Source organism: Heterodontus francisci, chromosome 48 (assembly GCF_036365525.1).
Source record: "Heterodontus francisci isolate sHetFra1 chromosome 48, sHetFra1.hap1, whole genome shotgun sequence".
Classification (NCBI taxonomy): domain Eukaryota; kingdom Metazoa; phylum Chordata; class Chondrichthyes; order Heterodontiformes; family Heterodontidae; genus Heterodontus; species Heterodontus francisci.
This window is the reverse complement of record NC_090418.1, coordinates 16,378,271-16,404,340: the sequence shown is the minus strand read 5'-3', so window position 1 is coordinate 16,404,340 and position 26,070 is coordinate 16,378,271. Positions and strand designations below refer to the sequence as shown.

At 50.9% G+C, this 26,070-nt stretch overlaps 26 non-coding genes across 26 annotated transcripts; all 26 read left to right on the top strand.

Annotated features, from left to right (window-relative positions):
• Window positions 1-109: 109 nt before the first annotated feature.
• trnaq-uug (transfer RNA glutamine (anticodon UUG)) lies at window positions 110-181 on the top strand. The gene has a single exon. It is a non-coding gene; the product is annotated as a tRNA-Gln (tRNA).
• Window positions 182-1,736: 1,555 nt separating this feature from the next.
• Window positions 1,737-1,808, top strand: trnaq-cug (transfer RNA glutamine (anticodon CUG)). The gene has a single exon. It is a non-coding gene; the product is annotated as a tRNA-Gln (tRNA).
• A 318-nt stretch (window positions 1,809-2,126) lies between these two features.
• On the top strand, window positions 2,127-2,198 carry trnaq-uug (transfer RNA glutamine (anticodon UUG)). The gene has a single exon. It is a non-coding gene; the product is annotated as a tRNA-Gln (tRNA).
• Window positions 2,199-3,753: 1,555 nt separating this feature from the next.
• Window positions 3,754-3,825, top strand: trnaq-cug (transfer RNA glutamine (anticodon CUG)). The gene has a single exon. It is a non-coding gene; the product is annotated as a tRNA-Gln (tRNA).
• Window positions 3,826-4,143: 318 nt separating this feature from the next.
• Window positions 4,144-4,215, top strand: trnaq-uug (transfer RNA glutamine (anticodon UUG)). The gene has a single exon. It is a non-coding gene; the product is annotated as a tRNA-Gln (tRNA).
• A 1,555-nt stretch (window positions 4,216-5,770) lies between these two features.
• Window positions 5,771-5,842, top strand: trnaq-cug (transfer RNA glutamine (anticodon CUG)). Its single transcript has one exon. It is a non-coding gene; the product is annotated as a tRNA-Gln (tRNA).
• Window positions 5,843-6,160: 318 nt separating this feature from the next.
• trnaq-uug (transfer RNA glutamine (anticodon UUG)) lies at window positions 6,161-6,232 on the top strand. The gene has a single exon. It is a non-coding gene; the product is annotated as a tRNA-Gln (tRNA).
• A 1,555-nt stretch (window positions 6,233-7,787) lies between these two features.
• Window positions 7,788-7,859, top strand: trnaq-cug (transfer RNA glutamine (anticodon CUG)). Its single transcript has one exon. It is a non-coding gene; the product is annotated as a tRNA-Gln (tRNA).
• Window positions 7,860-8,177: 318 nt separating this feature from the next.
• trnaq-uug (transfer RNA glutamine (anticodon UUG)) lies at window positions 8,178-8,249 on the top strand. Its single transcript has one exon. It is a non-coding gene; the product is annotated as a tRNA-Gln (tRNA).
• A 1,555-nt stretch (window positions 8,250-9,804) lies between these two features.
• Window positions 9,805-9,876, top strand: trnaq-cug (transfer RNA glutamine (anticodon CUG)). The gene has a single exon. It is a non-coding gene; the product is annotated as a tRNA-Gln (tRNA).
• A 318-nt stretch (window positions 9,877-10,194) lies between these two features.
• Window positions 10,195-10,266, top strand: trnaq-uug (transfer RNA glutamine (anticodon UUG)). The gene has a single exon. It is a non-coding gene; the product is annotated as a tRNA-Gln (tRNA).
• Window positions 10,267-11,821: 1,555 nt separating this feature from the next.
• On the top strand, window positions 11,822-11,893 carry trnaq-cug (transfer RNA glutamine (anticodon CUG)). The gene has a single exon. It is a non-coding gene; the product is annotated as a tRNA-Gln (tRNA).
• Window positions 11,894-12,211: 318 nt separating this feature from the next.
• trnaq-uug (transfer RNA glutamine (anticodon UUG)) lies at window positions 12,212-12,283 on the top strand. Its single transcript has one exon. It is a non-coding gene; the product is annotated as a tRNA-Gln (tRNA).
• A 1,555-nt stretch (window positions 12,284-13,838) lies between these two features.
• On the top strand, window positions 13,839-13,910 carry trnaq-cug (transfer RNA glutamine (anticodon CUG)). Its single transcript has one exon. It is a non-coding gene; the product is annotated as a tRNA-Gln (tRNA).
• Window positions 13,911-14,228: 318 nt separating this feature from the next.
• On the top strand, window positions 14,229-14,300 carry trnaq-uug (transfer RNA glutamine (anticodon UUG)). The gene has a single exon. It is a non-coding gene; the product is annotated as a tRNA-Gln (tRNA).
• A 1,555-nt stretch (window positions 14,301-15,855) lies between these two features.
• On the top strand, window positions 15,856-15,927 carry trnaq-cug (transfer RNA glutamine (anticodon CUG)). Its single transcript has one exon. It is a non-coding gene; the product is annotated as a tRNA-Gln (tRNA).
• A 318-nt stretch (window positions 15,928-16,245) lies between these two features.
• Window positions 16,246-16,317, top strand: trnaq-uug (transfer RNA glutamine (anticodon UUG)). The gene has a single exon. It is a non-coding gene; the product is annotated as a tRNA-Gln (tRNA).
• Window positions 16,318-17,872: 1,555 nt separating this feature from the next.
• Window positions 17,873-17,944, top strand: trnaq-cug (transfer RNA glutamine (anticodon CUG)). The gene has a single exon. It is a non-coding gene; the product is annotated as a tRNA-Gln (tRNA).
• A 318-nt stretch (window positions 17,945-18,262) lies between these two features.
• On the top strand, window positions 18,263-18,334 carry trnaq-uug (transfer RNA glutamine (anticodon UUG)). Its single transcript has one exon. It is a non-coding gene; the product is annotated as a tRNA-Gln (tRNA).
• A 1,543-nt stretch (window positions 18,335-19,877) lies between these two features.
• Window positions 19,878-19,949, top strand: trnaq-cug (transfer RNA glutamine (anticodon CUG)). Its single transcript has one exon. It is a non-coding gene; the product is annotated as a tRNA-Gln (tRNA).
• A 318-nt stretch (window positions 19,950-20,267) lies between these two features.
• trnaq-uug (transfer RNA glutamine (anticodon UUG)) lies at window positions 20,268-20,339 on the top strand. The gene has a single exon. It is a non-coding gene; the product is annotated as a tRNA-Gln (tRNA).
• A 1,543-nt stretch (window positions 20,340-21,882) lies between these two features.
• trnaq-cug (transfer RNA glutamine (anticodon CUG)) lies at window positions 21,883-21,954 on the top strand. Its single transcript has one exon. It is a non-coding gene; the product is annotated as a tRNA-Gln (tRNA).
• Window positions 21,955-22,272: 318 nt separating this feature from the next.
• On the top strand, window positions 22,273-22,344 carry trnaq-uug (transfer RNA glutamine (anticodon UUG)). The gene has a single exon. It is a non-coding gene; the product is annotated as a tRNA-Gln (tRNA).
• Window positions 22,345-23,887: 1,543 nt separating this feature from the next.
• Window positions 23,888-23,959, top strand: trnaq-cug (transfer RNA glutamine (anticodon CUG)). Its single transcript has one exon. It is a non-coding gene; the product is annotated as a tRNA-Gln (tRNA).
• Window positions 23,960-24,277: 318 nt separating this feature from the next.
• On the top strand, window positions 24,278-24,349 carry trnaq-uug (transfer RNA glutamine (anticodon UUG)). The gene has a single exon. It is a non-coding gene; the product is annotated as a tRNA-Gln (tRNA).
• Window positions 24,350-25,904: 1,555 nt separating this feature from the next.
• trnaq-cug (transfer RNA glutamine (anticodon CUG)) lies at window positions 25,905-25,976 on the top strand. The gene has a single exon. It is a non-coding gene; the product is annotated as a tRNA-Gln (tRNA).
• Window positions 25,977-26,070: the final 94 nt, after the last annotated feature.

The window sequence follows — 26,070 nt, the reverse complement described above, 5'->3', positions numbered from 1 at the left end:
TCCGTCAGACGACATATTGCATTCAAGTGCAGTCAGGGATGCTTGCAGGGACTGAGAATGCCAGTGGAGTTGGAGAAAAGACTGTAGCCCTGGCACAGGACAGCCACTTGGTTCCATGGTGTAATGGTGAGCACTCTGGACTTTGAATCCAGCGATCCGAGTTCAAATCTCGGTGGAACCGGCATTCTTGTTGTCCCAGCTGCTGTTAAATTTGGGACACACAAGCGTTCGGCACATGGAGCTGAAATGCTGCTGCTGCGCCTTTCTTGTCTTCATCAAGAGGATTGAGCTTCAATGTCCAATTGCAACATCAGCCTGATCCACGTCTGCAGCAGAGCGACGTTGCAGCTTGTTCCGTGTCCTCAGTGCCTGCACTGCACAGGACAATGGCGTGAGCACAGCATTTCTTTGCAATCTGCATTCAGCAGGGGCGCTTCAACAAATTCAAGAGGGTTTCATCAAATGCAGGCGTCACAACGATTGTCTTCTTGCCCTCGAGCAAATGTGCATGTCATCGTTTCTTGCTTCACTGCCTTGCAACGTTTATAAACTGATCATCTGGCAAGTGTGCCAAACTAGAGTGTGCTGAGAAATGGCAAACACAAGCAGTGACATTAGAAGCTGCAGCCTGGACTGTCCGAGTTGCACAGCATCCACACCTTGAGAACAACTAGTGGGGAAGCTGAAGGTGTGCCTGAGAAAAGATTAAGCCGGAATGCAGACTGGAAATTACAATGTCCAGTGCTTGCAATTTGCTCGTGAAAATGCATTGCTATTTGGAGGGCTCAGCAAGGTATGGCCATTTGCAGTGCAGCTCCCCGTCACAAACCCCGTTGCCGAGGCATTGACTTTATCCCCATTCCCGACCGCTATCTGACGCTGAGACACACGATTGGAAAGCTCGGTGTCCCACTTGAGCCTTAGCCGGTCCGCCACCCGCACGTCTGGTCCATCAGCAAGGACACCTACTTGCACCTCTGCAACGTCACGCGACTAAGTCCCTGCCTCAGCTGATCCGCTGCTGACGTCTTCATCCGTGCCTCTGTTACCTGTGGACTTGACTATTCCAAAACGCCGGCGGACATCCTTCCGGTTTGCACCCTCCGTAAATGCGAGCTCATGGAAATCTCTGCTGCCCAGGTCCTAATTGGCACCTAGTGCAGCTCACCCAGCAACCCTGTGTTGGCGCAACGACATTGTCAACCGCTCTGACGACCGCTGATTTTTCGAATTCCCATGCCTGTTTAAAATTCCTTTGCCGCCTCGCCCCTGCGTATCGCCGTAAGCTCATTCAGCTGTTCAAAGCTAGCAGAATCTCTGCGCTCCTCCCATCTTGAACTCTTTGGCTGCCCCGATTATAGTGTCGGTGGCCGTGCCTTCAGCTGCCTGTTCGCTAAGCTCTGCAATTGCCTCCTTAAAAGCGACGGCCTTTCTCGCTCTTTGTCCTTGTTTGAGGCGCTCTTTCAAAGCAAAGGATTGGATCAAGCTTTTGATCAGCTGTGCAAATATATCCTTCTGAAGAGGCTCGCCGCAAATGATGTCGGATAGTGCTGCAAAGTGTCTTGCAGATATTTTCTTACTCCAAGGCTGCTGTGCAGATGTAAGCGGTTGCTGATATTGCGTCTGGCCTCTTCCTGCGCAGGAAACATTCCACAGTTCTGTTCGATGTCGTCTGTGCTTTTGTAAAAGAGAAAGCTATGTCTGATTGACAACTTGCAAAGGCAAAGTTGCCTCTGGGTTCCATGGTGTAATGGTGAGCACTCTGGGCTCTGAATCCAGCGATCCGAGTTCAAATCTCGGTGGCACCTTATTTTCTCACTCCGCGCGATTCCATTTGCAAAAAGGGCAGCTTTTGCAATTTCACAACAAGGTCCAATTCAGGAGGAAAAGTTTCCGCCCAGATCACTTTCCATTGCCATCCGTCTGACTGCTACTCTTCTGCCAGCTGCCTGCCACGTGATCCACTCTTGCACTCGGTGCAGCTGGTGAAATCTTCCATTGAAAGGATGCACTGCTTTCCGTCAGACGACATATTGCATTCAAGTGCAGTCAGGGATGCTTGCAGGGACTGAGAATGCCAGGGGAGTTGGAGAAAAGACTGTAGCCCTGGCACAGGACAGCCACTTGGTTCCATGGTGTAATGGTGAGCACTCTGGACTTTGAATCCAGCGATCCGAGTTCAAATCTCGGTGGAACCGGCATTCTTGTTGTCCCAGCTGCTGTTAAATTTGGGACACACAAGCGTTCGGCACATGGAGCTGAAATGCTGCTGCTGCGCCTTTCTTGTCTTCATCAAGAGGATTGAGCTTCAATGTCCAATTGCAACATCAGCCTGATCCACGTCTGCAGCAGAGCGACGTTGCAGCTTGTTCCGTGTCCTCAGTGCCTGCACTGCACAGGACAATGGCGTGAGCACAGCATTTCTTTGCAATCTGCATTCAGCAGGGGCGCTTCAACAAATTCAAGAGGGTTTCATCAAATGCAGGCGTCACAACGATTGTCTTCTTGCCCTCGAGCAAATGTGCATGTCATCGTTTCTTGCTTCACTGCCTTGCAACGTTTATAAACTGATCATCTGGCAAGTGTGCCAAACTAGAGTGTGCTGAGAAATGGCAAACACAAGCAGTGACATTAGAAGCTGCAGCCTGGACTGTCCGAGTTGCACAGCATCCACACCTTGAGAACAACTAGTGGGGAAGCTGAAGGTGTGCCTGAGAAAAGATTAAGCCGGAATGCAGACTGGAAATTACAATGTCCAGTGCTTGCAATTTGCTCGTGAAAATGCATTGCTATTTGGAGGGCTCAGCAAGGTATGGCCATTTGCAGTGCAGCTCCCCGTCACAAACCCCGTTGCCGAGGCATTGACTTTATCCCCATTCCCGACCGCTATCTGACGCTGAGACACACGATTGGAAAGCTCGGTGTCCCACTTGAGCCTTAGCCGGTCCGCCACCCGCACGTCTGGTCCATCAGCAAGGACACCTACTTGCACCTCTGCAACGTCACGCGACTAAGTCCCTGCCTCAGCTGATCCGCTGCTGACGTCTTCATCCGTGCCTCTGTTACCTGTGGACTTGACTATTCCAAAACGCCGGCGGACATCCTTCCGGTTTGCACCCTCCGTAAATGCGAGCTCATGGAAATCTCTGCTGCCCAGGTCCTAATTGGCACCTAGTGCAGCTCACCCAGCAACCCTGTGTTGGCGCAACGACATTGTCAACCGCTCTGACGACCGCTGATTTTTCGAATTCCCATGCCTGTTTAAAATTCCTTTGCCGCCTCGCCCCTGCGTATCGCCGTAAGCTCATTCAGCTGTTCAAAGCTAGCAGAATCTCTGCGCTCCTCCCATCTTGAACTCTTTGGCTGCCCCGATTATAGCGTCGGTGGCCGTGCCTTCAGCTGCCTGTTCGCTAAGCTCTGCAATTGCCTCCTTAAAAGCGACGGCCTTTCTCGCTCTTTGTCCTTGTTTGAGGCGCTCTTTCAAAGCAAAGGATTGGATCAAGCTTTTGATCAGCTGTGCAAATATATCCTTCTGAAGAGGCTCGCCGCAAATGATGTCGGATAGTGCTGCAAAGTGTCTTGCAGATATTTTCTTACTCCAAGGCTGCTGTGCAGATGTAAGCGGTTGCTGATATTGCGTCTGGCCTCTTCCTGCGCAGGAAACATTCCACAGTTCTGTTCGATGTCGTCTGTGCTTTTGTAAAAGAGAAAGCTATGTCTGATTGACAACTTGCAAAGGCAAAGTTGCCTCTGGGTTCCATGGTGTAATGGTGAGCACTCTGGGCTCTGAATCCAGCGATCCGAGTTCAAATCTCGGTGGCACCTTATTTTCTCACTCCGCGCGATTCCATTTGCAAAAAGGGCAGCTTTTGCAATTTCACAACAAGGTCCAATTCAGGAGGAAAAGTTTCCGCCCAGATCACTTTCCATTGCCATCCGTCTGACTGCTACTCTTCTGCCAGCTGCCTGCACCGTGATCCACTCTTGCACTCGGTGCAGCTGGTGAAATCTTCCATTGAAAGGATGCACTGCTTTCCGTCAGACGACATATTGCATTCAAGTGCAGTCAGGGATGCTTGCAGGGACTGAGAATGCCAGGGGAGTTGGAGAAAAGACTGTAGCCCTGGCACAGGACAGCCACTTGGTTCCATGGTGTAATGGTGAGCACTCTGGACTTTGAATCCAGCGATCCGAGTTCAAATCTCGGTGGAACCGGCATTCTTGTTGTCCCAGCTGCTGTTAAATTTGGGACACACAAGCGTTCGGCACATGGAGCTGAAATGCTGCTGCTGCGCCTTTCTTGTCTTCATCAAGAGGATTGAGCTTCAATGTCCAATTGCAACATCAGCCTGATCCACGTCTGCAGCAGAGCGACGTTGCAGCTTGTTCCGTGTCCTCAGTGCCTGCACTGCACAGGACAATGGCGTGAGCACAGCATTTCTTTGCAATCTGCATTCAGCAGGGGCGCTTCAACAAATTCAAGAGGGTTTCATCAAATGCAGGCGTCACAACGATTGTCTTCTTGCCCTCGAGCAAATGTGCATGTCATCGTTTCTTGCTTCACTGCCTTGCAACGTTTATAAACTGATCATCTGGCAAGTGTGCCAAACTAGAGTGTGCTGAGAAATGGCAAACACAAGCAGTGACATTAGAAGCTGCAGCCTGGACTGTCCGAGTTGCACAGCATCCACACCTTGAGAACAACTAGTGGGGAAGCTGAAGGTGTGCCTGAGAAAAGATTAAGCCGGAATGCAGACTGGAAATTACAATGTCCAGTGCTTGCAATTTGCTCGTGAAAATGCATTGCTATTTGGAGGGCTCAGCAAGGTATGGCCATTTGCAGTGCAGCTCCCCGTCACAAACCCCGTTGCCGAGGCATTGACTTTATCCCCATTCCCGACCGCTATCTGACGCTGAGACACACGATTGGAAAGCTCGGTGTCCCACTTGAGCCTTAGCCGGTCCGCCACCCGCACGTCTGGTCCATCAGCAAGGACACCTACTTGCACCTCTGCAACGTCACGCGACTAAGTCCCTGCCTCAGCTGATCCGCTGCTGACGTCTTCATCCGTGCCTCTGTTACCTGTGGACTTGACTATTCCAAAACGCCGGCGGACATCCTTCCGGTTTGCACCCTCCGTAAATGCGAGCTCATGGAAATCTCTGCTGCCCAGGTCCTAATTGGCACCTAGTGCAGCTCACCCAGCAACCCTGTGTTGGCGCAACGACATTGTCAACCGCTCTGACGACCGCTGATTTTTCGAATTCCCATGCCTGTTTAAAATTCCTTTGCCGCCTCGCCCCTGCGTATCGCCGTAAGCTCATTCAGCTGTTCAAAGCTAGCAGAATCTCTGCGCTCCTCCCATCTTGAACTCTTTGGCTGCCCCGATTATAGCGTCGGTGGCCGTGCCTTCAGCTGCCTGTTCGCTAAGCTCTGCAATTGCCTCCTTAAAAGCGACGGCCTTTCTCGCTCTTTGTCCTTGTTTGAGGCGCTCTTTCAAAGCAAAGGATTGGATCAAGCTTTTGATCAGCTGTGCAAATATATCCTTCTGAAGAGGCTCGCCGCAAATGATGTCGGATAGTGCTGCAAAGTGTCTTGCAGATATTTTCTTACTCCAAGGCTGCTGTGCAGATGTAAGCGGTTGCTGATATTGCGTCTGGCCTCTTCCTGCGCAGGAAACATTCCACAGTTCTGTTCGATGTCGTCTGTGCTTTTGTAAAAGAGAAAGCTATGTCTGATTGACAACTTGCAAAGGCAAAGTTGCCTCTGGGTTCCATGGTGTAATGGTGAGCACTCTGGGCTCTGAATCCAGCGATCCGAGTTCAAATCTCGGTGGCACCTTATTTTCTCACTCCGCGCGATTCCATTTGCAAAAAGGGCAGCTTTTGCAATTTCACAACAAGGTCCAATTCAGGAGGAAAAGTTTCCGCCCAGATCACTTTCCATTGCCATCCGTCTGACTGCTACTCTTCTGCCAGCTGCCTGCCACGTGATCCACTCTTGCACTCGGTGCAGCTGGTGAAATCTTCCATTGAAAGGATGCACTGCTTTCCGTCAGACGACATATTGCATTCAAGTGCAGTCAGGGATGCTTGCAGGGACTGAGAATGCCAGTGGAGTTGGAGAAAAGACTGTAGCCCTGGCACAGGACAGCCACTTGGTTCCATGGTGTAATGGTGAGCACTCTGGACTTTGAATCCAGCGATCCGAGTTCAAATCTCGGTGGAACCGGCATTCTTGTTGTCCCAGCTGCTGTTAAATTTGGGACACACAAGCGTTCGGCACATGGAGCTGAAATGCTGCTGCTGCGCCTTTCTTGTCTTCATCAAGAGGATTGAGCTTCAATGTCCAATTGCAACATCAGCCTGATCCACGTCTGCAGCAGAGCGACGTTGCAGCTTGTTCCGTGTCCTCAGTGCCTGCACTGCACAGGACAATGGCGTGAGCACAGCATTTCTTTGCAATCTGCATTCAGCAGGGGCGCTTCAACAAATTCAAGAGGGTTTCATCAAATGCAGGCGTCACAACGATTGTCTTCTTGCCCTCGAGCAAATGTGCATGTCATCGTTTCTTGCTTCACTGCCTTGCAACGTTTATAAACTGATCATCTGGCAAGTGTGCCAAACTAGAGTGTGCTGAGAAATGGCAAACACAAGCAGTGACATTAGAAGCTGCAGCCTGGACTGTCCGAGTTGCACAGCATCCACACCTTGAGAACAACTAGTGGGGAAGCTGAAGGTGTGCCTGAGAAAAGATTAAGCCGGAATGCAGACTGGAAATTACAATGTCCAGTGCTTGCAATTTGCTCGTGAAAATGCATTGCTATTTGGAGGGCTCAGCAAGGTATGGCCATTTGCAGTGCAGCTCCCCGTCACAAACCCCGTTGCCGAGGCATTGACTTTATCCCCATTCCCGACCGCTATCTGACGCTGAGACACACGATTGGAAAGCTCGGTGTCCCACTTGAGCCTTAGCCGGTCCGCCACCCGCACGTCTGGTCCATCAGCAAGGACACCTACTTGCACCTCTGCAACGTCACGCGACTAAGTCCCTGCCTCAGCTGATCCGCTGCTGACGTCTTCATCCGTGCCTCTGTTACCTGTGGACTTGACTATTCCAAAACGCCGGCGGACATCCTTCCGGTTTGCACCCTCCGTAAATGCGAGCTCATGGAAATCTCTGCTGCCCAGGTCCTAATTGGCACCTAGTGCAGCTCACCCAGCAACCCTGTGTTGGCGCAACGACATTGTCAACCGCTCTGACGACCGCTGATTTTTCGAATTCCCATGCCTGTTTAAAATTCCTTTGCCGCCTCGCCCCTGCGTATCGCCGTAAGCTCATTCAGCTGTTCAAAGCTAGCAGAATCTCTGCGCTCCTCCCATCTTGAACTCTTTGGCTGCCCCGATTATAGCGTCGGTGGCCGTGCCTTCAGCTGCCTGTTCGCTAAGCTCTGCAATTGCCTCCTTAAAAGCGACGGCCTTTCTCGCTCTTTGTCCTTGTTTGAGGCGCTCTTTCAAAGCAAAGGATTGGATCAAGCTTTTGATCAGCTGTGCAAATATATCCTTCTGAAGAGGCTCGCCGCAAATGATGTCGGATAGTGCTGCAAAGTGTCTTGCAGATATTTTCTTACTCCAAGGCTGCTGTGCAGATGTAAGCGGTTGCTGATATTGCGTCTGGCCTCTTCCTGCGCAGGAAACATTCCACAGTTCTGTTCGATGTCGTCTGTGCTTTTGTAAAAGAGAAAGCTATGTCTGATTGACAACTTGCAAAGGCAAAGTTGCCTCTGGGTTCCATGGTGTAATGGTGAGCACTCTGGGCTCTGAATCCAGCGATCCGAGTTCAAATCTCGGTGGCACCTTATTTTCTCACTCCGCGCGATTCCATTTGCAAAAAGGGCAGCTTTTGCAATTTCACAACAAGGTCCAATTCAGGAGGAAAAGTTTCCGCCCAGATCACTTTCCATTGCCATCCGTCTGACTGCTACTCTTCTGCCAGCTGCCTGCCACGTGATCCACTCTTGCACTCGGTGCAGCTGGTGAAATCTTCCATTGAAAGGATGCACTGCTTTCCGTCAGACGACATATTGCATTCAAGTGCAGTCAGGGATGCTTGCAGGGACTGAGAATGCCAGTGGAGTTGGAGAAAAGACTGTAGCCCTGGCACAGGACAGCCACTTGGTTCCATGGTGTAATGGTGAGCACTCTGGACTTTGAATCCAGCGATCCGAGTTCAAATCTCGGTGGAACCGGCATTCTTGTTGTCCCAGCTGCTGTTAAATTTGGGACACACAAGCGTTCGGCACATGGAGCTGAAATGCTGCTGCTGCGCCTTTCTTGTCTTCATCAAGAGGATTGAGCTTCAATGTCCAATTGCAACATCAGCCTGATCCACGTCTGCAGCAGAGCGACGTTGCAGCTTGTTCCGTGTCCTCAGTGCCTGCACTGCACAGGACAATGGCGTGAGCACAGCATTTCTTTGCAATCTGCATTCAGCAGGGGCGCTTCAACAAATTCAAGAGGGTTTCATCAAATGCAGGCGTCACAACGATTGTCTTCTTGCCCTCGAGCAAATGTGCATGTCATCGTTTCTTGCTTCACTGCCTTGCAACGTTTATAAACTGATCATCTGGCAAGTGTGCCAAACTAGAGTGTGCTGAGAAATGGCAAACACAAGCAGTGACATTAGAAGCTGCAGCCTGGACTGTCCGAGTTGCACAGCATCCACACCTTGAGAACAACTAGTGGGGAAGCTGAAGGTGTGCCTGAGAAAAGATTAAGCCGGAATGCAGACTGGAAATTACAATGTCCAGTGCTTGCAATTTGCTCGTGAAAATGCATTGCTATTTGGAGGGCTCAGCAAGGTATGGCCATTTGCAGTGCAGCTCCCCGTCACAAACCCCGTTGCCGAGGCATTGACTTTATCCCCATTCCCGACCGCTATCTGACGCTGAGACACACGATTGGAAAGCTCGGTGTCCCACTTGAGCCTTAGCCGGTCCGCCACCCGCACGTCTGGTCCATCAGCAAGGACACCTACTTGCACCTCTGCAACGTCACGCGACTAAGTCCCTGCCTCAGCTGATCCGCTGCTGACGTCTTCATCCGTGCCTCTGTTACCTGTGGACTTGACTATTCCAAAACGCCGGCGGACATCCTTCCGGTTTGCACCCTCCGTAAATGCGAGCTCATGGAAATCTCTGCTGCCCAGGTCCTAATTGGCACCTAGTGCAGCTCACCCAGCAACCCTGTGTTGGCGCAACGACATTGTCAACCGCTCTGACGACCGCTGATTTTTCGAATTCCCATGCCTGTTTAAAATTCCTTTGCCGCCTCGCCCCTGCGTATCGCCGTAAGCTCATTCAGCTGTTCAAAGCTAGCAGAATCTCTGCGCTCCTCCCATCTTGAACTCTTTGGCTGCCCCGATTATAGCGTCGGTGGCCGTGCCTTCAGCTGCCTGTTCGCTAAGCTCTGCAATTGCCTCCTTAAAAGCGACGGCCTTTCTCGCTCTTTGTCCTTGTTTGAGGCGCTCTTTCAAAGCAAAGGATTGGATCAAGCTTTTGATCAGCTGTGCAAATATATCCTTCTGAAGAGGCTCGCCGCAAATGATGTCGGATAGTGCTGCAAAGTGTCTTGCAGATATTTTCTTACTCCAAGGCTGCTGTGCAGATGTAAGCGGTTGCTGATATTGCGTCTGGCCTCTTCCTGCGCAGGAAACATTCCACAGTTCTGTTCGATGTCGTCTGTGCTTTTGTAAAAGAGAAAGCTATGTCTGATTGACAACTTGCAAAGGCAAAGTTGCCTCTGGGTTCCATGGTGTAATGGTGAGCACTCTGGGCTCTGAATCCAGCGATCCGAGTTCAAATCTCGGTGGCACCTTATTTTCTCACTCCGCGCGATTCCATTTGCAAAAAGGGCAGCTTTTGCAATTTCACAACAAGGTCCAATTCAGGAGGAAAAGTTTCCGCCCAGATCACTTTCCATTGCCATCCGTCTGACTGCTACTCTTCTGCCAGCTGCCTGCACCGTGATCCACTCTTGCACTCGGTGCAGCTGGTGAAATCTTCCATTGAAAGGATGCACTGCTTTCCGTCAGACGACATATTGCATTCAAGTGCAGTCAGGGATGCTTGCAGGGACTGAGAATGCCAGGGGAGTTGGAGAAAAGACTGTAGCCCTGGCACAGGACAGCCACTTGGTTCCATGGTGTAATGGTGAGCACTCTGGACTTTGAATCCAGCGATCCGAGTTCAAATCTCGGTGGAACCGGCATTCTTGTTGTCCCAGCTGCTGTTAAATTTGGGACACACAAGCGTTCGGCACATGGAGCTGAAATGCTGCTGCTGCGCCTTTCTTGTCTTCATCAAGAGGATTGAGCTTCAATGTCCAATTGCAACATCAGCCTGATCCACGTCTGCAGCAGAGCGACGTTGCAGCTTGTTCCGTGTCCTCAGTGCCTGCACTGCACAGGACAATGGCGTGAGCACAGCATTTCTTTGCAATCTGCATTCAGCAGGGGCGCTTCAACAAATTCAAGAGGGTTTCATCAAATGCAGGCGTCACAACGATTGTCTTCTTGCCCTCGAGCAAATGTGCATGTCATCGTTTCTTGCTTCACTGCCTTGCAACGTTTATAAACTGATCATCTGGCAAGTGTGCCAAACTAGAGTGTGCTGAGAAATGGCAAACACAAGCAGTGACATTAGAAGCTGCAGCCTGGACTGTCCGAGTTGCACAGCATCCACACCTTGAGAACAACTAGTGGGGAAGCTGAAGGTGTGCCTGAGAAAAGATTAAGCCGGAATGCAGACTGGAAATTACAATGTCCAGTGCTTGCAATTTGCTCGTGAAAATGCATTGCTATTTGGAGGGCTCAGCAAGGTATGGCCATTTGCAGTGCAGCTCCCCGTCACAAACCCCGTTGCCGAGGCATTGACTTTATCCCCATTCCCGACCGCTATCTGACGCTGAGACACACGATTGGAAAGCTCGGTGTCCCACTTGAGCCTTAGCCGGTCCGCCACCCGCACGTCTGGTCCATCAGCAAGGACACCTACTTGCACCTCTGCAACGTCACGCGACTAAGTCCCTGCCTCAGCTGATCCGCTGCTGACGTCTTCATCCGTGCCTCTGTTACCTGTGGACTTGACTATTCCAAAACGCCGGCGGACATCCTTCCGGTTTGCACCCTCCGTAAATGCGAGCTCATGGAAATCTCTGCTGCCCAGGTCCTAATTGGCACCTAGTGCAGCTCACCCAGCAACCCTGTGTTGGCGCAACGACATTGTCAACCGCTCTGACGACCGCTGATTTTTCGAATTCCCATGCCTGTTTAAAATTCCTTTGCCGCCTCGCCCCTGCGTATCGCCGTAAGCTCATTCAGCTGTTCAAAGCTAGCAGAATCTCTGCGCTCCTCCCATCTTGAACTCTTTGGCTGCCCCGATTATAGCGTCGGTGGCCGTGCCTTCAGCTGCCTGTTCGCTAAGCTCTGCAATTGCCTCCTTAAAAGCGACGGCCTTTCTCGCTCTTTGTCCTTGTTTGAGGCGCTCTTTCAAAGCAAAGGATTGGATCAAGCTTTTGATCAGCTGTGCAAATATATCCTTCTGAAGAGGCTCGCCGCAAATGATGTCGGATAGTGCTGCAAAGTGTCTTGCAGATATTTTCTTACTCCAAGGCTGCTGTGCAGATGTAAGCGGTTGCTGATATTGCGTCTGGCCTCTTCCTGCGCAGGAAACATTCCACAGTTCTGTTCGATGTCGTCTGTGCTTTTGTAAAAGAGAAAGCTATGTCTGATTGACAACTTGCAAAGGCAAAGTTGCCTCTGGGTTCCATGGTGTAATGGTGAGCACTCTGGGCTCTGAATCCAGCGATCCGAGTTCAAATCTCGGTGGCACCTTATTTTCTCACTCCGCGCGATTCCATTTGCAAAAAGGGCAGCTTTTGCAATTTCACAACAAGGTCCAATTCAGGAGGAAAAGTTTCCGCCCAGATCACTTTCCATTGCCATCCGTCTGACTGCTACTCTTCTGCCAGCTGCCTGCCACGTGATCCACTCTTGCACTCGGTGCAGCTGGTGAAATCTTCCATTGAAAGGATGCACTGCTTTCCGTCAGACGACATATTGCATTCAAGTGCAGTCAGGGATGCTTGCAGGGACTGAGAATGCCAGTGGAGTTGGAGAAAAGACTGTAGCCCTGGCACAGGACAGCCACTTGGTTCCATGGTGTAATGGTGAGCACTCTGGACTTTGAATCCAGCGATCCGAGTTCAAATCTCGGTGGAACCGGCATTCTTGTTGTCCCAGCTGCTGTTAAATTTGGGACACACAAGCGTTCGGCACATGGAGCTGAAATGCTGCTGCTGCGCCTTTCTTGTCTTCATCAAGAGGATTGAGCTTCAATGTCCAATTGCAACATCAGCCTGATCCACGTCTGCAGCAGAGCGACGTTGCAGCTTGTTCCGTGTCCTCAGTGCCTGCACTGCACAGGACAATGGCGTGAGCACAGCATTTCTTTGCAATCTGCATTCAGCAGGGGCGCTTCAACAAATTCAAGAGGGTTTCATCAAATGCAGGCGTCACAACGATTGTCTTCTTGCCCTCGAGCAAATGTGCATGTCATCGTTTCTTGCTTCACTGCCTTGCAACGTTTATAAACTGATCATCTGGCAAGTGTGCCAAACTAGAGTGTGCTGAGAAATGGCAAACACAAGCAGTGACATTAGAAGCTGCAGCCTGGACTGTCCGAGTTGCACAGCATCCACACCTTGAGAACAACTAGTGGGGAAGCTGAAGGTGTGCCTGAGAAAAGATTAAGCCGGAATGCAGACTGGAAATTACAATGTCCAGTGCTTGCAATTTGCTCGTGAAAATGCATTGCTATTTGGAGGGCTCAGCAAGGTATGGCCATTTGCAGTGCAGCTCCCCGTCACAAACCCCGTTGCCGAGGCATTGACTTTATCCCCATTCCCGACCGCTATCTGACGCTGAGACACACGATTGGAAAGCTCGGTGTCCCACTTGAGCCTTAGCCGGTCCGCCACCCGCACGTCTGGTCCATCAGCAAGGACACCTACTTGCACCTCTGCAACGTCACGCGACTAAGTCCCTGCCTCAGCTGATCCGCTGCTGACGTCTTCATCCGTGCCTCTGTTACCTGTGGACTTGACTATTCCAAAACGCCGGCGGACATCCTTCCGGTTTGCACCCTCCGTAAATGCGAGCTCATGGAAATCTCTGCTGCCCAGGTCCTAATTGGCACCTAGTGCAGCTCACCCAGCAACCCTGTGTTGGCGCAACGACATTGTCAACCGCTCTGACGACCGCTGATTTTTCGAATTCCCATGCCTGTTTAAAATTCCTTTGCCGCCTCGCCCCTGCGTATCGCCGTAAGCTCATTCAGCTGTTCAAAGCTAGCAGAATCTCTGCGCTCCTCCCATCTTGAACTCTTTGGCTGCCCCGATTATAGCGTCGGTGGCCGTGCCTTCAGCTGCCTGTTCGCTAAGCTCTGCAATTGCCTCCTTAAAAGCGACGGCCTTTCTCGCTCTTTGTCCTTGTTTGAGGCGCTCTTTCAAAGCAAAGGATTGGATCAAGCTTTTGATCAGCTGTGCAAATATATCCTTCTGAAGAGGCTCGCCGCAAATGATGTCGGATAGTGCTGCAAAGTGTCTTGCAGATATTTTCTTACTCCAAGGCTGCTGTGCAGATGTAAGCGGTTGCTGATATTGCGTCTGGCCTCTTCCTGCGCAGGAAACATTCCACAGTTCTGTTCGATGTCGTCTGTGCTTTTGTAAAAGAGAAAGCTATGTCTGATTGACAACTTGCAAAGGCAAAGTTGCCTCTGGGTTCCATGGTGTAATGGTGAGCACTCTGGGCTCTGAATCCAGCGATCCGAGTTCAAATCTCGGTGGCACCTTATTTTCTCACTCCGCGCGATTCCATTTGCAAAAAGGGCAGCTTTTGCAATTTCACAACAAGGTCCAATTCAGGAGGAAAAGTTTCCGCCCAGATCACTTTCCATTGCCATCCGTCTGACTGCTACTCTTCTGCCAGCTGCCTGCCACGTGATCCACTCTTGCACTCGGTGCAGCTGGTGAAATCTTCCATTGAAAGGATGCACTGCTTTCCGTCAGACGACATATTGCATTCAAGTGCAGTCAGGGATGCTTGCAGGGACTGAGAATGCCAGTGGAGTTGGAGAAAAGACTGTAGCCCTGGCACAGGACAGCCACTTGGTTCCATGGTGTAATGGTGAGCACTCTGGACTTTGAATCCAGCGATCCGAGTTCAAATCTCGGTGGAACCGGCATTCTTGTTGTCCCAGCTGCTGTTAAATTTGGGACACACAAGCGTTCGGCACATGGAGCTGAAATGCTGCTGCTGCGCCTTTCTTGTCTTCATCAAGAGGATTGAGCTTCAATGTCCAATTGCAACATCAGCCTGATCCACGTCTGCAGCAGAGCGACGTTGCAGCTTGTTCCGTGTCCTCAGTGCCTGCACTGCACAGGACAATGGCGTGAGCACAGCATTTCTTTGCAATCTGCATTCAGCAGGGGCGCTTCAACAAATTCAAGAGGGTTTCATCAAATGCAGGCGTCACAACGATTGTCTTCTTGCCCTCGAGCAAATGTGCATGTCATCGTTTCTTGCTTCACTGCCTTGCAACGTTTATAAACTGATCATCTGGCAAGTGTGCCAAACTAGAGTGTGCTGAGAAATGGCAAACACAAGCAGTGACATTAGAAGCTGCAGCCTGGACTGTCCGAGTTGCACAGCATCCACACCTTGAGAACAACTAGTGGGGAAGCTGAAGGTGTGCCTGAGAAAAGATTAAGCCGGAATGCAGACTGGAAATTACAATGTCCAGTGCTTGCAATTTGCTCGTGAAAATGCATTGCTATTTGGAGGGCTCAGCAAGGTATGGCCATTTGCAGTGCAGCTCCCCGTCACAAACCCCGTTGCCGAGGCATTGACTTTATCCCCATTCCCGACCGCTATCTGACGCTGAGACACACGATTGGAAAGCTCGGTGTCCCACTTGAGCCTTAGCCGGTCCGCCACCCGCACGTCTGGTCCATCAGCAAGGACACCTACTTGCACCTCTGCAACGTCACGCGACTAAGTCCCTGCCTCAGCTGATCCGCTGCTGACGTCTTCATCCGTGCCTCTGTTACCTGTGGACTTGACTATTCCAAAACGCCGGCGGACATCCTTCCGGTTTGCACCCTCCGTAAATGCGAGCTCATGGAAATCTCTGCTGCCCAGGTCCTAATTGGCACCTAGTGCAGCTCACCCAGCAACCCTGTGTTGGCGCAACGACATTGTCAACCGCTCTGACGACCGCTGATTTTTCGAATTCCCATGCCTGTTTAAAATTCCTTTGCCGCCTCGCCCCTGCGTATCGCCGTAAGCTCATTCAGCTGTTCAAAGCTAGCAGAATCTCTGCGCTCCTCCCATCTTGAACTCTTTGGCTGCCCCGATTATAGCGTCGGTGGCCGTGCCTTCAGCTGCCTGTTCGCTAAGCTCTGCAATTGCCTCCTTAAAAGCGACGGCCTTTCTCGCTCTTTGTCCTTGTTTGAGGCGCTCTTTCAAAGCAAAGGATTGGATCAAGCTTTTGATCAGCTGTGCAAATATATCCTTCTGAAGAGGCTCGCCGCAAATGATGTCGGATAGTGCTGCAAAGTGTCTTGCAGATATTTTCTTACTCCAAGGCTGCTGTGCAGATGTAAGCGGTTGCTGATATTGCGTCTGGCCTCTTCCTGCGCAGGAAACATTCCACAGTTCTGTTCGATGTCGTCTGTGCTTTTGTAAAAGAGAAAGCTATGTCTGATTGACAACTTGCAAAGGCAAAGTTGCCTCTGGGTTCCATGGTGTAATGGTGAGCACTCTGGGCTCTGAATCCAGCGATCCGAGTTCAAATCTCGGTGGCACCTTATTTTCTCACTCCGCGCGATTCCATTTGCAAAAAGGGCAGCTTTTGCAATTTCACAACAAGGTCCAATTCAGGAGGAAAAGTTTCCGCCCAGATCACTTTCCATTGCCATCCGTCTGACTGCTACTCTTCTGCCAGCTGCCTGCCACGTGATCCACTCTTGCACTCGGTGCAGCTGGTGAAATCTTCCATTGAAAGGATGCACTGCTTTCCGTCAGACGACATATTGCATTCAAGTGCAGTCAGGGATGCTTGCAGGGACTGAGAATGCCAGGGGAGTTGGAGAAAAGACTGTAGCCCTGGCACAGGACAGCCACTTGGTTCCATGGTGTAATGGTGAGCACTCTGGACTTTGAATCCAGCGATCCGAGTTCAAATCTCGGTGGAACCGGCATTCTTGTTGTCCCAGCTGCTGTTAAATTTGGGACACACAAGCGTTCGGCACATGGAGCTGAAATGCTGCTGCTGCGCCTTTCTTGTCTTCATCAAGAGGATTGAGCTTCAATGTCCAATTGCAACATCAGCCTGATCCACGTCTGCAGCAGAGCGACGTTGCAGCTTGTTCCGTGTCCTCAGTGCCTGCACTGCACAGGACAATGGCGTGAGCACAGCATTTCTTTGCAATCTGCATTCAGCAGGGGCGCTTCAACAAATTCAAGAGGGTTTCATCAAATGCAGGCGTCACAACGATTGTCTTCTTGCCCTCGAGCAAATGTGCATGTCATCGTTTCTTGCTTCACTGCCTTGCAACGTTTATAAACTGATCATCTGGCAAGTGTGCCAAACTAGAGTGTGCTGAGAAATGGCAAACACAAGCAGTGACATTAGAAGCTGCAGCCTGGACTGTCCGAGTTGCACAGCATCCACACCTTGAGAACAACTAGTGGGGAAGCTGAAGGTGTGCCTGAGAAAAGATTAAGCCGGAATGCAGACTGGAAATTACAATGTCCAGTGCTTGCAATTTGCTCGTGAAAATGCATTGCTATTTGGAGGGCTCAGCAAGGTATGGCCATTTGCAGTGCAGCTCCCCGTCACAAACCCCGTTGCCGAGGCATTGACTTTATCCCCATTCCCGACCGCTATCTGACGCTGAGACACACGATTGGAAAGCTCGGTGTCCCACTTGAGCCTTAGCCGGTCCGCCACCCGCACGTCTGGTCCATCAGCAAGGACACCTACTTGCACCTCTGCAACGTCACGCGACTAAGTCCCTGCCTCAGCTGATCCGCTGCTGACGTCTTCATCCGTGCCTCTGTTACCTGTGGACTTGACTATTCCAAAACGCCGGCGGACATCCTTCCGGTTTGCACCCTCCGTAAATGCGAGCTCATGGAAATCTCTGCTGCCCAGGTCCTAATTGGCACCTAGTGCAGCTCACCCAGCAACCCTGTGTTGGCGCAACGACATTGTCAACCGCTCTGACGACCGCTGATTTTTCGAATTCCCATGCCTGTTTAAAATTCCTTTGCCGCCTCGCCCCTGCGTATCGCCGTAAGCTCATTCAGCTGTTCAAAGCTAGCAGAATCTCTGCGCTCCTCCCATCTTGAACTCTTTGGCTGCCCCGATTATAGCGTCGGTGGCCGTGCCTTCAGCTGCCTGTTCGCTAAGCTCTGCAATTGCCTCCTTAAAAGCGACGGCCTTTCTCGCTCTTTGTCCTTGTTTGAGGCGCTCTTTCAAAGCAAAGGATTGGATCAAGCTTTTGATCAGCTGTGCAAATATATCCTTCTGAAGAGGCTCGCCGCAAATGATGTCGGATAGTGCTGCAAAGTGTCTTGCAGATATTTTCTTACTCCAAGGCTGCTGTGCAGATGTAAGCGGTTGCTGATATTGCGTCTGGCCTCTTCCTGCGCAGGAAACATTCCACAGTTCTGTTCGATGTCGTCTGTGCTTTTGTAAAAGAGAAAGCTATGTCTGATTGACAACTTGCAAAGGCAAAGTTGCCTCTGGGTTCCATGGTGTAATGGTGAGCACTCTGGGCTCTGAATCCAGCGATCCGAGTTCAAATCTCGGTGGCACCTTATTTTCTCACTCCGCGCGATTCCATTTGCAAAAAGGGCAGCTTTTGCAATTTCACAACAAGGTCCAATTCAGGAGGAAAAGTTTCCGCCCAGATCACTTTCCATTGCCATCCGTCTGACTGCTACTCTTCTGCCAGCTGCCTGCCACGTGATCCACTCTTGCACTCGGTGCAGCTGGTGAAATCTTCCATTGAAAGGATGCACTGCTTTCCGTCAGACGACATATTGCATTCAAGTGCAGTCAGGGATGCTTGCAGGGACTGAGAATGCCAGGGGAGTTGGAGAAAAGACTGTAGCCCTGGCACAGGACAGCCACTTGGTTCCATGGTGTAATGGTGAGCACTCTGGACTTTGAATCCAGCGATCCGAGTTCAAATCTCGGTGGAACCGGCATTCTTGTTGTCCCAGCTGCTGTTAAATTTGGGACACACAAGCGTTCGGCACATGGAGCTGAAATGCTGCTGCTGCGCCTTTCTTGTCTTCATCAAGAGGATTGAGCTTCAATGTCCAATTGCAACATCAGCCTGATCCACGTCTGCAGCAGAGCGACGTTGCAGCTTGTTCCGTGTCCTCAGTGCCTGCACTGCACAGGACAATGGCGTGAGCACAGCATTTCTTTGCAATCTGCATTCAGCAGGGGCGCTTCAACAAATTCAAGAGGGTTTCATCAAATGCAGGCGTCACAACGATTGTCTTCTTGCCCTCGAGCAAATGTGCATGTCATCGTTTCTTGCTTCACTGCCTTGCAACGTTTATAAACTGATCATCTGGCAAGTGTGCCAAACTAGAGTGTGCTGAGAAATGGCAAACACAAGCAGTGACATTAGAAGCTGCAGCCTGGACTGTCCGAGTTGCACAGCATCCACACCTTGAGAACAACTAGTGGGGAAGCTGAGAAAAGATTAAGCCGGAATGCAGACTGGAAATTACAATGTCCAGTGCTTGCAATTTGCTCGTGAAAATGCATTGCTATTTGGAGGGCTCAGCAAGGTATGGCCATTTGCAGTGCAGCTCCCCGTCACAAACCCCGTTGCCGAGGCATTGACTTTATCCCCATTCCCGACCGCTATCTGACGCTGAGACACACGATTGGAAAGCTCGGTGTCCCACTTGAGCCTTAGCCGGTCCGCCACCCGCACGTCTGGTCCATCAGCAAGGACACCTACTTGCACCTCTGCAACGTCACGCGACTAAGTCCCTGCCTCAGCTGATCCGCTGCTGACGTCTTCATCCGTGCCTCTGTTACCTGTGGACTTGACTATTCCAAAACGCCGGCGGACATCCTTCCGGTTTGCACCCTCCGTAAATGCGAGCTCATGGAAATCTCTGCTGCCCAGGTCCTAATTGGCACCTAGTGCAGCTCACCCAGCAACCCTGTGTTGGCGCAACGACATTGTCAACCGCTCTGACGACCGCTGATTTTTCGAATTCCCATGCCTGTTTAAAATTCCTTTGCCGCCTCGCACCTGCGTATCGCCGTAAGCTCATTCAGCTGTTCAAAGCTAGCAGAATCTCTGCGCTCCTCCCATCTTGAACTCTTTGGCTGCCCCGATTATAGCGTCGGTGGCCGTGCCTTCAGCTGCCTGTTCGCTAAGCTCTGCAATTGCCTCCTTAAAAGCGACGGCCTTTCTCGCTATTTGTCCTTGTTTGAGGCGCTCTTTCAAAGCAAAGGATTGGATCAAGCTTTTGATCAGCTGTGCAAATATATCCTTCTGAAGAGGCTCGCCGCAAATGATGTCGGATAGTGCTGCAAAGTGTCTTGCAGATATTTTCTTACTCCAAGGCTGCTGTGCAGATGTAAGCGGTTGCTGATATTGCGTCTGGCCTCTTCCTGCGCAGGAAACATTCCACAGTTCTGTTCGATGTCGTCTGTGCTTTTGTAAAAGAGAAAGCTATGTCTGATTGACAACTTGCAAAGGCAAAGTTGCCTCTGGGTTCCATGGTGTAATGGTGAGCACTCTGGGCTCTGAATCCAGCGATCCGAGTTCAAATCTCGGTGGCACCTTATTTTCTCACTCCGCGCGATTCCATTTGCAAAAAGGGCAGCTTTTGCAATTTCACAACAAGGTCCAATTCAGGAGGAAAAGTTTCCGCCCAGATCACTTTCCATTGCCATCCGTCTGACTGCTACTCTTCTGCCAGCTGCCTGCCACGTGATCCACTCTTGCACTCGGTGCAGCTGGTGAAATCTTCCATTGAAAGGATGCACTGCTTTCCGTCAGACGACATATTGCATTCAAGTGCAGTCAGGGATGCTTGCAGGGACTGAGAATGCCAGGGGAGTTGGAGAAAAGACTGTAGCCCTGGCACAGGACAGCCACTTGGTTCCATGGTGTAATGGTGAGCACTCTGGACTTTGAATCCAGCGATCCGAGTTCAAATCTCGGTGGAACCGGCATTCTTGTTGTCCCAGCTGCTGTTAAATTTGGGACACACAAGCGTTCGGCACATGGAGCTGAAATGCTGCTGCTGCGCCTTTCTTGTCTTCATCAAGAGGATTGAGCTTCAATGTCCAATTGCAACATCAGCCTGATCCACGTCTGCAGCAGAGCGACGTTGCAGCTTGTTCCGTGTCCTCAGTGCCTGCACTGCACAGGACAATGGCGTGAGCACAGCATTTCTTTGCAATCTGCATTCAGCAGGGGCGCTTCAACAAATTCAAGAGGGTTTCATCAAATGCAGGCGTCACAACGATTGTCTTCTTGCCCTCGAGCAAATGTGCATGTCATCGTTTCTTGCTTCACTGCCTTGCAACGTTTATAAACTGATCATCTGGCAAGTGTGCCAAACTAGAGTGTGCTGAGAAATGGCAAACACAAGCAGTGACATTAGAAGCTGCAGCCTGGACTGTCCGAGTTGCACAGCATCCACACCTTGAGAACAACTAGTGGGGAAGCTGAGAAAAGATTAAGCCGGAATGCAGACTGGAAATTACAATGTCCAGTGCTTGCAATTTGCTCGTGAAAATGCATTGCTATTTGGAGGGCTCAGCAAGGTATGGCCATTTGCAGTGCAGCTCCCCGTCACAAACCCCGTTGCCGAGGCATTGACTTTATCCCCATTCCCGACCGCTATCTGACGCTGAGACACACGATTGGAAAGCTCGGTGTCCCACTTGAGCCTTAGCCGGTCCGCCACCCGCACGTCTGGTCCATCAGCAAGGACACCTACTTGCACCTCTGCAACGTCACGCGACTAAGTCCCTGCCTCAGCTGATCCGCTGCTGACGTCTTCATCCGTGCCTCTGTTACCTGTGGACTTGACTATTCCAAAACGCCGGCGGACATCCTTCCGGTTTGCACCCTCCGTAAATGCGAGCTCATGGAAATCTCTGCTGCCCAGGTCCTAATTGGCACCTAGTGCAGCTCACCCAGCAACCCTGTGTTGGCGCAACGACATTGTCAACCGCTCTGACGACCGCTGATTTTTCGAATTCCCATGCCTGTTTAAAATTCCTTTGCCGCCTCGCACCTGCGTATCGCCGTAAGCTCATTCAGCTGTTCAAAGCTAGCAGAATCTCTGCGCTCCTCCCATCTTGAACTCTTTGGCTGCCCCGATTATAGCGTCGGTGGCCGTGCCTTCAGCTGCCTGTTCGCTAAGCTCTGCAATTGCCTCCTTAAAAGCGACGGCCTTTCTCGCTATTTGTCCTTGTTTGAGGCGCTCTTTCAAAGCAAAGGATTGGATCAAGCTTTTGATCAGCTGTGCAAATATATCCTTCTGAAGAGGCTCGCCGCAAATGATGTCGGATAGTGCTGCAAAGTGTCTTGCAGATATTTTCTTACTCCAAGGCTGCTGTGCAGATGTAAGCGGTTGCTGATATTGCGTCTGGCCTCTTCCTGCGCAGGAAACATTCCACAGTTCTGTTCGATGTCGTCTGTGCTTTTGTAAAAGAGAAAGCTATGTCTGATTGACAACTTGCAAAGGCAAAGTTGCCTCTGGGTTCCATGGTGTAATGGTGAGCACTCTGGGCTCTGAATCCAGCGATCCGAGTTCAAATCTCGGTGGAACCTTATTTTCTCACTCCGCGCGATTCCATTTGCAAAAAGGGCAGCTTTTGCAATTTCACAACAAGGTCCAATTCAGGAGGAAAAGTTTCCGCCCAGATCACTTTCCATTGCCATCCGTCTGACTGCTACTCTTCTGCCAGCTGCCTGCCACGTGATCCACTCTTGCACTCGGTGCAGCTGGTGAAATCTTCCATTGAAAGGATGCACTGCTTTCCGTCAGACGACATATTGCATTCAAGTGCAGTCAGGGATGCTTGCAGGGACTGAGAATGCCAGGGGAGTTGGAGAAAAGACTGTAGCCCTGGCACAGGACAGCCACTTGGTTCCATGGTGTAATGGTGAGCACTCTGGACTTTGAATCCAGCGATCCGAGTTCAAATCTCGGTGGAACCGGCATTCTTGTTGTCCCAGCTGCTGTTAAATTTGGGACACACAAGCGTTCGGCACATGGAGCTGAAATGCTGCTGCTGCGCCTTTCTTGTCTTCATCAAGAGGATTGAGCTTCAATGTCCAATTGCAACATCAGCCTGATCCACGTCTGCAGCAGAGCGACGTTGCAGCTTGTTCCGTGTCCTCAGTGCCTGCACTGCACAGGACAATGGCGTGAGCACAGCATTTCTTTGCAATCTGCATTCAGCAGGGGCGCTTCAACAAATTCAAGAGGGTTTCATCAAATGCAGGCGTCACAACGATTGTCTTCTTGCCCTCGAGCAAATGTGCATGTCATCGTTTCTTGCTTCACTGCCTTGCAACGTTTATAAACTGATCATCTGGCAAGTGTGCCAAACTAGAGTGTGCTGAGAAATGGCAAACACAAGCAGTGACATTAGAAGCTGCAGCCTGGACTGTCCGAGTTGCACAGCATCCACACCTTGAGAACAACTAGTGGGGAAGCTGAGAAAAGATTAAGCCGGAATGCAGACTGGAAATTACAATGTCCAGTGCTTGCAATTTGCTCGTGAAAATGCATTGCTATTTGGAGGGCTCAGCAAGGTATGGCCATTTGCAGTGCAGCTCCCCGTCACAAACCCCGTTGCCGAGGCATTGACTTTATCCCCATTCCCGACCGCTATCTGACGCTGAGACACACGATTGGAAACCTCGGTGTCCCACTTGAGCCTTAGCCGGTCCGCCACCCGCACGTCTGGTCCATCAGCAAGGACACCTACTTGCACCTCTGCAACGTCACGCGACTAAGTCCCTGCCTCAGCTGATCCGCTGCTGACGTCTTCATCCGTGCCTCTGTTACCTGTGGACTTGACTATTCCAAAACGCCGGCGGACATCCTTCCGGTTTGCACCCTCCGTAAATGCGAGCTCATGGAAATCTCTGCTGCCCAGGTCCTAATTGGCACCTAGTGCAGCTCACCCAGCAACCCTGTGTTGGCGCAACGACATTGTCAACCGCTCTGACGACCGCTGATTTTTCGAATTCCCATGCCTGTTTAAAATTCCTTTGCCGCCTCGCCCCTGCGTATCGCCGTAAGCTCATTCAGCTGTTCAAAGCTAGCAGAATCTCTGCGCTCCTCCCATCTTGAACTCTTTGGCTGCCCCGATTATAGCGTCGGTGGCCGTGCCTTCAGCTGCCTGTTCGCTAAGCTCTGCAATTGCCTCCTTAAAAGCGACGGCCTTTCTCGCTCTTTGTCCTTGTTTGAGGCGCTCTTTCAAAGCAAAGGATTGGATCAAGCTTTTGATCAGCTGTGCAAATATATCCTTCTGAAGAGGCTCGCCGCAAATGATGTCGGATAGTGCTGCAAAGTGTCTTGCAGATATTTTCTTACTCCAAGGCTGCTGTGCAGATGTAAGTGGTTGCTGATATTGCGTCTGGCCTCTTCCTGCGCAGGAAACATTCCACAGTTCTGTTCGATGTCGTCTGTGCTTTTGTAAAAGAGAAAGCTATGTCTGATTGACAACTTGCAAAGGCAAAGTTGCCTCTGGGTTCCATGGTGTAATGGTGAGCACTCTGGGCTCTGAATCCAGCGATCCGAGTTCAAATCTCAGTGGAACCTTATTTTCTCACTCCGCGCGATTCCATTTGCAAAAAGGGCAGCTTTTGCAATTTCACAACAAGGTCCAATTCAGGAGGAAAAGTTTCCGCCCAGATCACTTTCCATTGCCATCCGTCTGACTGCTACTCTTATGCCAGCTGCCTGCCACGTGATCCACTCTTGCACTCGGTGCAGCTGGTGAAATCTTCCATTGAAAGGATGCACTGCTTTCCGTCAGACGACATATTGCATTCAAGTGCAGTCAGGGATGCTTGCAGGGACTGAGAATGCCAGGGGAGTTGGAGAAAAGACTGTAGCCCTGGCACAGGACAGCCACTTGGTTCCATGGTGTAATGGTGAGCACTCTGGACTTTGAATCCAGCGATCCGAGTTCAAATCTCGGTGGAACTGGCATTCTTGTTGTCCCAGCTGCTGTTAAATTTGGGACACACAAGCGTTCGGCACATGGAGCTGAAATGCTGCTGCTGCGCCTTTCTTGTCTTCATCAAGAGGATTGAGCTTCAATGTCCAATTGCAACATCAGCCTGATCCACGTCTGCAGCAGAGCGACGTTGCAGCTTGTTCCGTGTCCTCAGTGCCTGCACTGCACAGGACAATGGCGTGAGCACAGCATTTCTTTGCAATCTGCATTCAGCAGGGGCGCTTCAACAAATTCAAGAGGGTTTCATCAAATGCAGGCGTCACAACGATTGTCTTCTTGCCCTCGAGCAAATGTGCATGTCATCGTTTCTTGCTTCACTGCCTTGCAACGTTTATAAACTGATCATCTGGCAAGTGTGCCAAACTAGAGTGTGCTGAGAAATGGCAAACACAAGCAGTGACATTAGAAGCTGCAGCCTGGACTGTCCGAGTTGCACAGCATCCACACCTTTAGAACAACTAGTGGGGAAGCTGAAGGTGTGCCTGAGAAAAGATTAAGCCGGAATGCAGACTGGAAATTACAATGTCCAGTGCTTGCAATTTGCTCGTGAAAATGCATTGCTATTTGGAGGGCTCAGCAAGGTATGGCCATTTGCAGTGCAGCTCCCCGTCACAAACCCCGTTGCCGAGGCATTGACTTTATCCCCATTCCCGACCGCTATCTGACGCTGAGACACACGATTGGAAAGCTCGATGTCCCACTTGAGCCTTAGCCGGTCCGCCACCCGCACGTCTGGTCCATCAGCAAGGACACCAACTTGCACCTCTGCAACGTCACGCGACTAAGTCCCTGCCTCAGCTGATCCGCTGCTGACGTCTTCATCCGTGCCTCTGTTACCTGTGGACTTGACTATTCCAAAACGCCGGCGGACATCCTTCCGGTTTGCACCCTCCGTAAATGCGAGCTCATGGAAATCTCTGCTGCCCAGGTCCTAATTGGCACCTAGTGCAGCTCACCCAGCAACCCTGTGTTGGCGCAACGACATTGTCAACCGCTCTGACGACCGCTGATTTTTCGAATTCCCATGCCTGTTTAAAATTCCTTTGCCGCCTCGCACCTGCGTATCGCCGTAAGCTCATTCAGCTGTTCAAAGCTAGCAGAATCTCTGCGCTCCTCCCATCTTGAACTCTTTGGCTGCCCCGATTATAGCGTCGGTGGCCGTGCCTTCAGCTGCCTGTTCGCTAAGCTCTGCAATTGCCTCCTTAAAAGCGACGGCCTTTCTCGCTCTTTGTCCTTGTTTGAGGCGCTCTTTCAAAGCAAAGGATTGGATCAAGCTTTTGATCAGCTGTGCAAATATATCCTTCTGAAGAGGCTCGCCGCAAATGATGTCGGATAGTGCTGCAAAGTGTCTTGCAGATATTTTCTTACTCCAAGGCTGCTGTGCAGATGTAAGTGGTTGCTGATATTGCGTCTGGCCTCTTCCTGCGCAGGAAACATTCCACAGTTCTGTTCGATGTCGTCTGTGCTTTTGTAAAAGAGAAAGCTATGTCTGATTGACAACTTGCAAAGGCAAAGTTGCCTCTGGGTTCCATGGTGTAATGGTGAGCACTCTGGGCTCTGAATCCAGCGATCTGAGTTCAAATCTCAGTGGAACCTTATTTTCTCACTCCGCGCGATTCCATTTGCAAAAAGGGCAGCTTTTGCAATTTCACAACAAGGTCCAATTCAGGAGGAAAAGTTTCCGCCCAGA